Source organism: Arachis hypogaea, chromosome 3 (genome assembly GCF_003086295.3).
Source record: "Arachis hypogaea cultivar Tifrunner chromosome 3, arahy.Tifrunner.gnm2.J5K5, whole genome shotgun sequence".
In the NCBI taxonomy this organism is placed as follows: domain Eukaryota; kingdom Viridiplantae; phylum Streptophyta; class Magnoliopsida; order Fabales; family Fabaceae; genus Arachis; species Arachis hypogaea.
This window is the reverse complement of record NC_092038.1, coordinates 25,088,272-25,102,069: the sequence shown is the minus strand read 5'-3', so window position 1 is coordinate 25,102,069 and position 13,798 is coordinate 25,088,272.

The window sequence follows — 13,798 nt, the reverse complement described above, 5'->3', positions numbered from 1 at the left end:
AACCGAATGAGTTGATACGATATCTTCGCAATTGTGACATTTATTGCTATTAACCCATTCATTCAAAATTATGTCTGGAATTTCTAATCTACCCTTGCTTCTTCCCCCCCCTGTGCTACCATCATCACCATCTCTTCGTCTTGGCTTCCTTCACATGAAACTACTGTCCCCTGTCTTTGCCTTATACCCAGTCATGAGGTCTTGCTTGTGTTCCCATGATTCTATTCCACCCCTGTCCCTTCATCCTTACTATTTTCTGGGCACTACAAAATGCATGCTTCATGACCAACCTCCTTCACCAGAACATCAAACCCACCTGTACCAACAATGATATGGATCCATTCATGAATTACATCCATTACACCAGTATCAATCTGAATACATCCTACTGTAAAAGAGTTACATAATTCTGTCTCTCCACTGCATCTAACCACTTCACCCCCATTGACCTCCTATCGTCTTGAAAGTGTCAACCGACCATGCGTGTAGCGGAACTCCAAAGTATTCCAGCCATACTTTTCGGGTTTCACTATATTCTGTCTCCTCCCATCTGCATACACTATGAAACAATTGTAGGAGACTGTTCATGTTAAAGGTGTACGTTTCCTCAGCATGCACATCACTATCAAAAGTTAAAAGCGCTTTGTATGCTCCCATTTCCCGAACCCGAACGACATTCGGGATGTTCCTCGCAATCACTTCCTTCAAGGAAGCAAAATTAATAGCCTTTGTCGTGACTCCTACAAGACTTCTTTGTAGCCATTCCGAATTTTCTGTCGCCACTGCTACTTCTACCTTATTCGTCCATCCATATACATGCAGGACCTTTTCAACCTCCTTTGTTTTTCGATCCTGTCCAGATGACAACGAATCATTCTGCATTGTTTCCATCCGTGGTTTTCAAGTATTGAGGTTCTGCATGACATCACTTTCATGTCGTGTGGTAATGTTCGTTGTTTTTGACATTCTTCTGTATTTAGCCTCTCCCACGAAGACCACCTTACATCTCAGCCTCAGTCAATTCATTTCTGCTATAGCTTTCAATGCCCTCCTTTTATTGTGTACCGAATGAAAGCAAACATGTATATATGTTCCCATATTTTTGTTTTCGAGATAGATATATGTCATTGTGCATCTCGTCCAGTTGAACAAATGAAATAATTCTCTCTTCAATATGTCTTCGGAAAGATTACTCACAAATATGAAGAAGGATTCATTCTCAAGCCGGCGATACTCTTCTCGATTCCAAACCCTGAGATCCTTGCCAAGTTCCCTAGACCTACCCCCTCTCTGTTTTTCCCACCCACTCTCTCTCTCTCATTTTCTCTCTTCCTAAGATTGATTTTCTAAGGAAGACTTTTTTTTTGTTAGTTAGATAACCCTTCATCCTATCAACAAATATATATATATATATATATATATATATATATATATATATATATATATATATATATATATATATACTTCATTTATATAAACAAAGACTCTCTAACTCACTTTATTATATATACATATATGCTTGCTATTTCAAAGAGATTTATATAAACATGGAAAATAAAAAACAACCATATAAACCTCTTATGATTATTGAGGCAGCTTAAAGCACATATAAATGGTGCTTTAATCATAGTCAATTTGCACAAAATATGGCCGTCATGTTCATACCTTGTATCACATGCGGATGGAAGCTTTGCACCAAAATATAACCGATAAGAATTAATTAAAATGGAGAAATAGTTGGAATTTTTTTAAATAAATAAAATAAACAATTTGTAGCGTTTTTACTAAAATGCATCGGATCTCTTATCTTGCTTATATGACGATGTAGCCATATCACATTGTACATGTATTGTATAATGTCTTTATCTCATTTACAGTATAAATGAGATACATTTAGTCTTATTTCATTTATATTGTTAACGAAATACGACTGGAGAAGGCCTATATATATGCATTTTGTCCACAGCCACAGTCAAGAGCTTATCACTTCCATTTCTTGGCATTTTCTCCCACTTTTATCCTCTTCTAATCATATTTTCGAATTACTTCAAGATTATGGCGTGCGCCAATAATCACGATGCGGACATCAACCAAATGAACGCGACCTGGCACATTGCTGGAGCAGCCGACTTTGAGGTTGGTGTTTTTTGTTTTATATTTATGTTAAAGCATAGATGTGTTGCCATACTTAGGATACTTTTGTAAAAGTAGTATACAGTATATGTCAGGTGAATGAAAATATTGTTAGAAATGGTTTAAAGGATATGGTATGATGTTAGACATACTTTAAAATGAATTTTAGTTAAATATTTATTTAGATTTGTTTTTTTAATCTAAGTTATTAAGCATATGTTTATTACTTTAGTTATTAATTTTGGTTATTAAAATTTTTTAATAAACTTAATTAAGTAATAAAATGTGTATGTTTTTATTTATTAAATATTTAAGTAAATATTTTTTTAAAAAAATTTGTTATTACTTAAATTAAGTTATTAAGCTGATGGCATATTTGTTAGCTATTTAAGTAAATGTTTTCACTTAATCTAACTTATAAAGGAGATGCGAAATGATTGTTGTTATTAAAATATTTAACTAAATATTTTTATTTAAATTAAATTATACAGACATTTAATAATTTAGTTATTCATTATTTAAGTAAATACTTTTATCTATATTAATTTCTAATGTAAAGTTTGTAGTTATTTGTTAAAATAGTTTACTTATAAATCAAATTAATTTGTTATGTAAACATTTGTTGGTAGAATTTTTTACTTTGAAATTTTTATAGCTTTATACATTTCTGATTCGGATTTTTTATTTTTTACCAAAGGCCTCGCCTACTTCTTCTCAGGAGGGTGAGTCATACACTACCACCACTCGACGCCATTGTCCCCTACCTGCAAGAGGCTGGCTTCGGCGACGCCGTGCCACTGAGGAATTTCGTATTTGACAACACTCTGATCATGGCATTCGTGGAGCGTTGGCGCATAGAGATCCACACATTCCACCTGCTGTGGGGTGAGTGCGCCATCACCGTGTAGGACGTCGCTTACCACTTCGAGCTGCATGCTAATAGAGAGCCAGTGGGTGGGTGCTTTCGTGACTTCCATACATGGTACGAGACTGATGCCTGGAAATTGGTTGAGTGGCTACTCAGTGACATGGCTTTGGGAGCATGTCCGACAGATGCCCGATACAGATGATTCAGCCACCCTCTAACAGTATGCGAGGTGCTACATATTATTGATGATTGGGGGTTAACTGATGACTGATAAATCAAATAATCAGGTCCATCTCTTGTAGCTCCCACTACTAGATGACTTCTAGAGGTATCATTCTCTGTCCTGGGGATCTGGAGTTCTAGCATGGATGTACCATTTTCTATACTCTGCAGCACACTGCTTCATCGCAGACATTGCATGATGCACTCCTTTGCTGATATCTTGGATATACCAGAGATTTTCTAAGTGGTGTGGGATCGACAGGTGTACATGTACCTTATATATGGCAATGAGGTATCTGTTCATTTTGGTTTTACTATTCATTTTCGCAATTTAATATGATGTGCAATTAAATGAATCGTGATTGTTCTTGCAAATGTTCATATGTTGATCGGCTTGACACAGTAGAGTAGAGACCACCACGAGCAGAGAGTCCTGTGGGATAAGGTAATAGAGTTACCCTTTTATTTGGTTTAACTTGTATAGAAAACTCAAACTTTTTTAGCACCTGTGAATGATCATTATTTCACTAAACCAATGTAGTTCCTGTGAATGCCATACAACGATCCTACACTGCAGGATATCTGCCTGTTATGGCCGAAGAAAGAGGCAGAGTTAGGGACATGGATGTCTATTGTCCCCCTCGTCAGCTTCAACATAGTTGAACTCTACCATGCCGACCGGGTCAAGCGCCAGTTCAATGGCGAGCAGCCATTGCCAAAAGACCCGGTCAATGTTGACAACTTCCTGACTACCACAGGTAGGGGTGAGGACTTCTGGTGGCCTACCAAATTTCGTGAGTGGTACGATCAGTGGAGGACTCGGTTTCGGGAGGGATACCAGTGCCTTCGGGAACGTAGACACAGGTGTGCATGGCTGTCGTCAGCTCATGCCATAGAATTAAACAGAATTCATATTATTTTCATTGCGATATCCCGAAAAAGTAAATCAAACGATTCCTCTTTTATTCTTTTTTTACTTTTCTTTCAACTTAAATTGAAAGAAATTTTTCTCTGGAAAAGACTTTATTTAATCAAAAAATAAAGTTTATTTTTAAAAAACATTAAAAAAATTGTTATTCGATGAATAATGGGTCTTCCTGTAGGAGTTCATGAAACTAACAGTTTTGTTGCATCAAAGTAATGAGTTGAGGCTTCAACCCAAAATTGTTGGCATTCACAGGTGGCACAACAATGCCACTGTCATAAAAGGTGGGATTAGGAATAGTGTAAAAACCAAGATTTCTTCTAGGTTGCTGAGGAGCATTGGGAGCATTAGGAGCATTAGGAATGACAACATTGTTATTATTGTTTAGCTCCATGGTGAATTCTTCAGCTTCCTTCTTAGAATTTTCTCTAATACTCTCGGCAGCTCTAAAAGTTCTAGCTTGTTGTTGGTGTCTTCTAATGGTCCTTTCAATTTTAGGATCAAAATAAAAAAGAAGTTCCTTGTCTCTATTCCTACTCAGAAACAAACAGAAAATAAGAAAAATTAGGAATCTCTATGTCAGAATGAAGAGAATTCCTAGTAAGGTAAATTGAGTAAAAGAAATAAAATTAAATAAACTAAAAAAAGTAAAGTTTTCGAAAATAAAGGGTAAAAATTAAGAAATTTTTTTGAAAACAATGAGAAAAAATTTAAAAAATAAAATGAATAAAATAAGGAAAAATTATTAAGCAAATTTCAAAATTAAAAGGAGAAAAATCAAACAAATCAAAGCAAGAAAATGTCTAATCTAGGTAATCAAACAACAGGTAGTTGTCAATCACAGTTAATCCCCGGCAACGGCGTCAAAAATTTGGTACGATTTTTGAATACCACAAACTAACCCGCAAGTGTACCAGGTCGTACCAAGTAATACCTCAAGTAAGTGAGGGTTGATTTCATGAGAATTAATGGATCAAGTAATAATAGTTGAGTGATTAAGCTAGTCAGATAAACCAACTTGAGTGTTTTGAGTTCCAATTATCATAAAGCGGTAATCAAAGACTTTAAGAAAACAAACAGTGATTGATTGGTGAGAATAATGTGAGAAAATAATTAAGGTTTTGGAGATGTTCAGATATAAGGATTAATAATTCTTATTAACTACATTGATTATGCAAAGATTTAATTGACAACAAACTTTAAGTGATTAGACTCTAATTTCGTGGTGATTTAATCCTCCTCTAACTCAATTAACTGCCAATTTTTTGGTGATTTAATCCTCCTCTAACTCAATTAACTGCCAATTTCTTGGTCACTTAATCTAATTAGAGGATTTAAGTTCAAACCCTAGTTTATAAGCCACATAAAACCTTAAAAATCAAAAGATGATATGATTATATGTCACGTATCACATTAAGTCCAGATAGTTGGAGATTCATGAGAATTCAGTTCCAAGCTGTTATTCAAGTGATGTAACTTTTCCAAAATTCAACAAGAATTCAATTTAGAAAAGAGTTATTTTTCAATATACTCTTATTTGTATGATGAAGAACGAAATTGATTCTTAAATGTAAATCAATGCATTAATCAGAAGTAGAAAATAATAGTATTAATCCATCCAAATAAACAGAGCTCCTAACCTTAACAATTGAGGTTTAGTTGCTCATGGTGCGAAAAAGTTCTAGTAGAGAAAAGTGTAAAAGTACGAAAGAAGAGAAGAAGGACCCCTAGGCCAGGATATATTCTCCTTTTATATCTAATCCTAATTGATATAAAATATAATTTTTAAAACCTAAAAATATCTTTTCTTAATTCAAAAATAAATAAAAGATTAAATTAAATCCTAAAGATTTGGTGCAGATTCACGTGGAAGCCCTTCTTTTTCAGCATACTGGTGCCAAACTTGAGCTGGGTGGCGTTTGGCGCCACGTACTTATGAAGCACGAACGTATTCCAAAAATTCTGGCGCCAAACGCCAGGATGTGGCATTTGGTGCCACCATGGCAGTGGCATTTATTGATTACTTTGGTTCTGGCGCCAAATGCTGGTGAGGTGGCGTTTGGCGCCACCTTGGCTGCATTGGAGTTGAACTCTGTTCTCCTTTCTAAACTTTGCCAAACTCTCCTGAATGCTACCTCTGATCAATCAAATTGAAAAATAACTCAAAGTAGCATTCATGGTGGCTTAATACACCTAAATCTTGATTATTTCAACAATTTCACATGCAAATTCACTAAGAAAAGATAAGAAAGATGCTCACGCATCAATCCGACCTACTAGTCATCCTTGCTATAAAACCAGAAATGACATCCAGGCTATATAAACATAATAAATATTAACAAGAGGATATTTACAAAATGAAACAGATTACTACCTAGCTCGGTACGAACATAACTCAGCTTTCCTATCAGAAAATTCTTGTTGTCAAGGTTAGGAGCTCGGCCCTAGCACTCTTAGAACAGAGATACTACACACTCTTCTACCTCATCTAAGTCTCCGAGATTGTATTTGATAATATTGGGAAACTCCTAATACAGACTAAAAATGGATTCATATCTTTTATTCAGAAAGAAAGGTCAAACACCCTTTATAAATCGGATCTTAAAAAAATAAGTTTTGAAATCATGAAAATAGTCATTAAAAATGGATAAAACTTTCCTTTCTTGAACAGCTCGAAAGAAAATTTAGCCTTGTTGTCTGGAATTAAATGGCTTAGTGAGTTGAAAAAGGTAAAAGAAGACTTTGGAAGATAAAGGGAGATCAAGCTCTCAACTTATTAATTGATAAATTTTCATAAAACCCCAAGAATTGGTATGAAGTTGAGAAAGAACAACTTTACAAAGATGAAGAATTTCGGATTCAAAATAAGAAAAAATAAGAATCACCCCAGTCTAGTAAACAAGCATTCGTACATATACATTAAATGACGCTCCGACTTATCAACTTGGGGGGAATAAATCCTATCCTCAGGGTCAGGAGCTACTGTCTCATACTTACCCTCATCCTCCTAATCTTTACATAGCCTATGTTGTCTATGAAAAATTTCAGCATATTCATTATCAGGGACAGCGAAAAGAGCAGTAATATCTACCCAGTCTAAATCAAACAAAATTTTAGAAGACACACTGAGTACTATTGAGCGAAACATAGAAAGTTATACCTACAAAACAGTAAAAGAAAATCGTCATTACAAGCCGGAACACCGAACAAAACAAACATTCAAATAGTTTGCAAGAGGTTGGGTCATCTTCAACAAAATAAAAAAAATCCTATAATTGTTAATCTCTCTCGCAGACATAGCAATTAATCCATCCTATTAGAATTTGAAATGGCGCCGTTATCAGAAGCAAAAGTGGCACCATTTGAGGACACAAAGCAAAGCCTAACATTCAACACAAATTCATAACAGAGAAATGACTTTCAAAAAAAGTAAAATGACAAAGGATACAAATATAGAACAAACCAAGAAAATTATTGCAAGAAAACACCCATAAATATTACCAAGAAATCATTTTTATTCACACAACCATAACAAATAATATCATTAGAAGCACAAATACATTATCCAGTAAAAAACATTATTGCAAAAAAAAATGAAAGAAAGGCCAACCTTATTAGAAGGTGGAATGAAGGAATGCATGTGACAACAAACATGTGAACGTTCTAAACTTCTCAAGCAAGTACAAATGAAGATTCGAAACAGAATTTTAAGACAGAAAAAATCTTGAAAAGAAAATGGGGTCACAGTGAGAAAAATGAAAAAGCTTTGAGAGAGAAAGATGCAAAAGTCCCATAAAAAAAATAAAAAGAAGAAAGAGAAAAAGGAATTAAGTTTATATAAGACTCTGAGTAAAATGGTAAAGTCACAATCCATTTAATGACGCACACAGTTACCAATGTAACAAAAAAGAGTATACAAACGATTACGAAAAGACGCAACATTTTAGATTTAAGAACATGTCGAGTACTCGACCTAACTCCATGAAAGGCAGTTTATCCGACGTGATAGATCAAAACCATAAGAGATCTAGTCTGACTTCTAAATGCTTGAGTCCGATCTAACAAAGTTCGGTCTCAAGTATAGACACTATTCATACCTCGGTCCATCACTTAGCTAGGCCCAAAAAGATGGAGTCCAACCAGCTGATATTTCTATATTAAACAAACACCCGACCTCATAGTGGTCGAGCATGGCGACCAGGAGAGTCAGCCCCACTTATCTAAATAAGTAACTAACTCCTATTATTTCTCTTATTCATCTAGAAAGGAGATCCTAACAATCTCCCTAACAAAAGGAAGTAACCGACTCACCACCAAAAGTGGAACTACTCAAAAAGTGGTTATTGACTCTACACTTATAAATACACTGACATCTTCAGGTATATTTCGAACTCAATCTACTAAAAACTTACCTAAAACTCTTGCTAACTTAAGCATCGGAGTTTTTTGTAGGTATCATCCTCTATCTTCTCACGAGAAACTCAGATAGCGGTATCTTGTTACCAACAGACGTCGAACGCTGTCCCAAAAGAATTTGGACCTCACATTCAGGTCCAAAACAACTCAATTTCAGATAATCCTCAGAATAAATATTATTATTCCTATTTTAGTAATATTACTATCTTTTATAAATTTATATAAATATATAACACAAATTATAAATAAAATGATATTATTAAAAATAAAAATAGTACTATCTTTTTAAAATCTGTAGATTAAAAAATCAATTAATAATTGTTTCGTAAAATTTTACATATCTAAAAATAAAAAGTAGTATTTAAAATTTAGAAGTTATGCATCTCAAATTTATATAAAAGAATGTTATGTATTATATACGAATACTTAATTTAGTAATTATTATATATATAACATCTTTGAATTTATATTACTTGATTATCAATTTTAATTTCTATCATTATTTTTTTTTTATAAATGATTGCGTATCAAATATATAATATATAATATGATTATGAATTTAATTTATTATGTGCATTGGACTGTATCTTATGCCAACTTGTATAGTGCATGTGTCGGCGATCATTGCGGCGGCACCATTCTTTCACTTCACCTAGTATAAGGGTTCAAAAAAAAAAAAAAACCAATAAGTTTTACAAGTTAGAACCCTCATACACCTATGTAATTTTATAAAAATGATTCTTTATTAGAGGGAAAAAAAATACTTCTTTCTTAAAAAAATCAATCTAAATAATAAACATTAAAAAAGAATTGTTAAACGTTTTGACTTGGCTTATTCTATCTTTCAAGGATTATACTACGTGAATCAAGGATTGTTTTAGCATAATCAATTCAATTCAGATTTTAATAAGTAGAAAATAAAAAATATAAATATTCTCGTATCCATATTTATATACTTCTAAATATCCAAGACTCGATTTGGTTATATTTTGATGTTTTATGTCATCAAAAAACACTAATAAAAATTATAAAAAATAAAAATATTCATTTTATTTCTAATGTTCTTAAAATTATTTTTAACATTTAATGAAATTTAAGTTAGTCTCATATTTCAATTTTATTTTTATTATTAATTCTTAGGCAATAAATTTTTAATTATTCTTTGTTTTAAATTTTATCTTTAATAACTGTTTTGTAGGATTATTTGAAACCAATTGATTGTGGGTCTAGACAAAAGATCTAGACTCCTTTTAATAAATATTTTGACTTTTTCACTAGAGAAAACCTGTCCTCGAGTGGGTGATGGTGGAGGATACTTACAAAAGATTCCGATACTTATGTTAACAAGAATTTTAAACATGTTCAAATTGATTGGAATTAAAAAAATATCCGAGTTAAATGGAGTATTTACATAAGTAGGATGGTAACCTAGCCATTACTCCCATATCACCCAACCTTGTGGTGGTCGGTAGTTACTTCCTTGATAGTAGGGGAGTTATCCCACGTTAGAGTAGCAGCTGAGTTGTAGAGAATTTCTGAGATAATACCTAACGTGACCTTACTAGACGTGATTGCGTTGAAATGACGTTTCACTTTTTATAACTGTTTGTGTGCTTTTTCAGTTTTCTTGGTAACCGTGCGCTGTATTTAAAATATGGTGAAATTAGGTTTATGTTCGATACTATCATGTATATTCAAAACCTTTTTTTCTCTCTCTCCTTCTTTTGTTTCATTATCAAAAAATTTTCTTTTTTTTTCCTCGTTAAAAGTTCTCTTCTTCTTCATCTTTTTTGCTTCCAAGAAACTCTTTTTTTTCACCATCTCTTCTACTTCCAAGTTTTTTCGTTTCTGTATTTGCCATTGTTATTTCCAAGACTCCAAACATTCTTTACTACATTTTGTACTTTTTTTTAAAGTTGAATTTCTTTTCTTCTTTTCTTTTTTGTGTCTTTCATACTTAGTTGGTCATTTTTGGCATATTTTATTGTTGTATCGAAGATTTTGCTTGCTTTCTAATTTCTGAAAGGTGTCCAAGAAAGGGGTTATTTTTGGAGAATTTAGGGTAATAACAAATTTCATTTCCTGAGTAATGTAGTGTGATTTCTTTCATTTGAACTTGTGCCTGGGACTTCTATTGCCCCTAAATGGTGTTGTTATCGCTCTCGATAGGGCGCTATTTTTGTTTCTGCCTGTCTTTTGACCTCTGTCACTATTAAAGATAGTTTAGTTAATTGTTTTTGCTGTTGGTGATGATACCAACTTGCCTAATGCTGTGACAGACTTCATTTTCTTCACATGTAATTTTTTTTATTGTAGGTATAACCATCTTTATATCTCGATCTATAATCCAAATAATACCTTCTAGGATCTCTAAAGATTTACCAAAACTACATTTGCTAGCCACAAGGGATACTTGGCTTCCTTAATAAATTCTGCTTTCAAGAGTGTCTAAACTTGTTCTTATACGACCTGTACTCTCTCAAGACTAAGCTTTTGTCATCCTTGCTATACAGGTCGTGACCTTGGATAAACGGCCAACTTGTGACACACGAGATTAGGTTGTATACCTGACATATCAGAAGCTCTTCATGCGAAGAGATTGATATTCTATTTAAGCAAGTTAACGAGATCCTCTTTTATCCCTTGTACTAGATTGGCTCCAACATTTGTAATTTTTTCAATCTCATTTTCGATTTATACTTCTATTTTTCCCTCAGGCTGAGGTCTCATGTCCTCTCTTACTCGAACACTACCGAGCTCTATTATATGGACTTCCTTACCCCTAAGGCTATCCCACAAATTTAAGCTTTCATTGTAGCATTTATCCCCCCTCCTCTGATTTTCTGATCTCTTCTTAAGGTGACTATCTTGAGTGAAGAATTTTATGCAGAGATGAAGAGTTGATACTACCGTGACAAGTTGATTTAATGTTGCCTGACCTATTAAGGTGTTGTAAGCTGATGGAATATCCATTGCAATATAGTTGACACTCACTGTTCATACCTTCAAACCCTTACCAAAGGTAGTATACAGAGTAATGTATCCTAAAGGCTGAATTGGGGTTTCTCGCATCCAAAGAATGTGTTTGGATATGCCTGCAAATCCTTTTCTTCCAAACCAGGTTTATTGAAAACATGCTTAAATAGGATGTCTGCTAAACTTCCGTAATCTACCAACATCTTGTGGAGGTTGACATTGGCTAGAATCATGGTTTTCATCATGGCCAAGGATAACTCCTTTAGCATCCTCTTTTGTGAAGATGATTGTGGAAAAGTCAGACATTCCTTCATTTTCCACAACTTGGTAGACCTCCTTTAAGTGCCTCTTATGGAGGATTTGGTTATTTCTTCTGCTACGAACCCGCCGACAATGACATAGACATGTCTTTCAGGAGTGTTGGTTGGTTGCCCTAGTTTTTTTCTATCCTCCTATTCATGCTTCCTTTTGTTGGTTTCACCTGATCTTCCAACAAGATATTTGTCCAACTTTTCTTCTCTGGTTAGCTTTCCTAACACATTTTTCAAATCGTAGCAGTCGTTTGTGGAGTGACCATAAATACGACGATACTCATAATAGTCTGAACGATTTTCTCTTTTTCCTCTGAATTGGCCTTGGTGGTAGTATCTTTTTCAGTGTGGTATATCTCCCTGTAAATATCTACCAAAGACACGTACAAAGGAGTGTTAGAGTGGTACATTATGGGTCTATTCAAATTGTCTCCTTCTTTCTTCCTTTGATCCTTCTTTTTATCTCGGGCCTAGTGTGTATTGTCCCATTCGTTTGTATGCTTTCTTATTTGAGTAGTTTATTCCATATTGATATATTTTTCAACCCGTTATCGTACCTCGTATAAAAAGGTTTTGTGCTTCTTCGATATGGACTATTAATAAGTCCCATAATGGCTGTTTAGTAGGTAGATTTTTAATTTTTAAATAATCCTTATTAAAGTTCTTTATGCAAGCTCTAAAGGTATTTCCAACTTTTTGTTTGACACCTACGAGGCTCAGAGCACATTTTACCTTATTTTTTTAAATTGAAAAACGTATGAGGAAGTTTTTTGCCAAGTCGTGAAAGCAGGTGACCGGCCTAGGCGGAAGGTCATTGAACCACTTCATGGTAGATTTGGTCAAAGTGGTCGAAAAGGCCTTGCATCGAGTTGCGTCAAACATATCTGTCAGGTACATATGACTTTTAAAATTGTTTAAGTGATGTCAAGGGTTCGAAGTTCCATCATAAAGATTCATATTCGGGCACTTAAAGTTCCTAAGAACTTTAGCCTGCATTAGAGCTGGGTATGCAGGTCATGATCTGTGGGTCAACTCATTTAATTCGCAATTTGCATCATTTAAATCCGTAATTTTTTTTATCCAATTTTAATGGGTTTTTCAATCCATACCATTTAACTCATGGGTTAAATGGGTTGAACCCGCAGTTTAGCAGGCCAACCCATTAGCCCACTTTAGATATATATAATATTAACAAAAATATATTTATATGGGCTAAAAGTTAATAATCCATTTAAAACTTATTTTTTTCACCTTAGTATTTATTTTTTAATTCTTTATTTAGACTTAAAATTGACATAAATATCAATTTATTGCTATGCAAGATTTATGTCTTTTTTATGGCCATTTCCTTGTCAATTTTTTAGTCCTACCTCATGAATTTGATAATAGCAATGCAAAAAAAAAAGTGACAGAGAAAATAATTTGTGATTTTGGCTAGCCCGCAAAACTGTGGATCAATGCAGTGCAGACACGGGCCTCTCTCAAAGCAATCCATATATAATCGTAGTTCAACTCCTTTGGGAACTGAAGATCCCTTTTTGGAAGATATCATGCTGGCTATATACTGCGAGCTGATTCAGTTCGGTCCGTTTATATTTAGCCAGTTGTGGTCTAGGTTAAACGGATCGGGCTGGCCCGTATACCCACCTCTAGCAAGCATGATATCTTCCGAAAAGGGATCTTCAGTTCCTAAACAAGTTGAATTACGATCTTCACGACGTCTTTAGCCTTTGAGGTCGAATTCGAACCTCTTCAATTTTTATTCAAGCTTTCTACAACTTCGTAATTCTCTCTGAAGGAGTCATTTAGACTCAAGATGTCACTCTAACTCGACCTCCAGCTATTCCAAACAGCCTTGATGACCATGAACCAATACCATTATCTCCGTTGCGTTTCTATTCCCTGTTCCTTCAGGGGTGTGAATTTGGGAATCTATCCTTCGTCCTC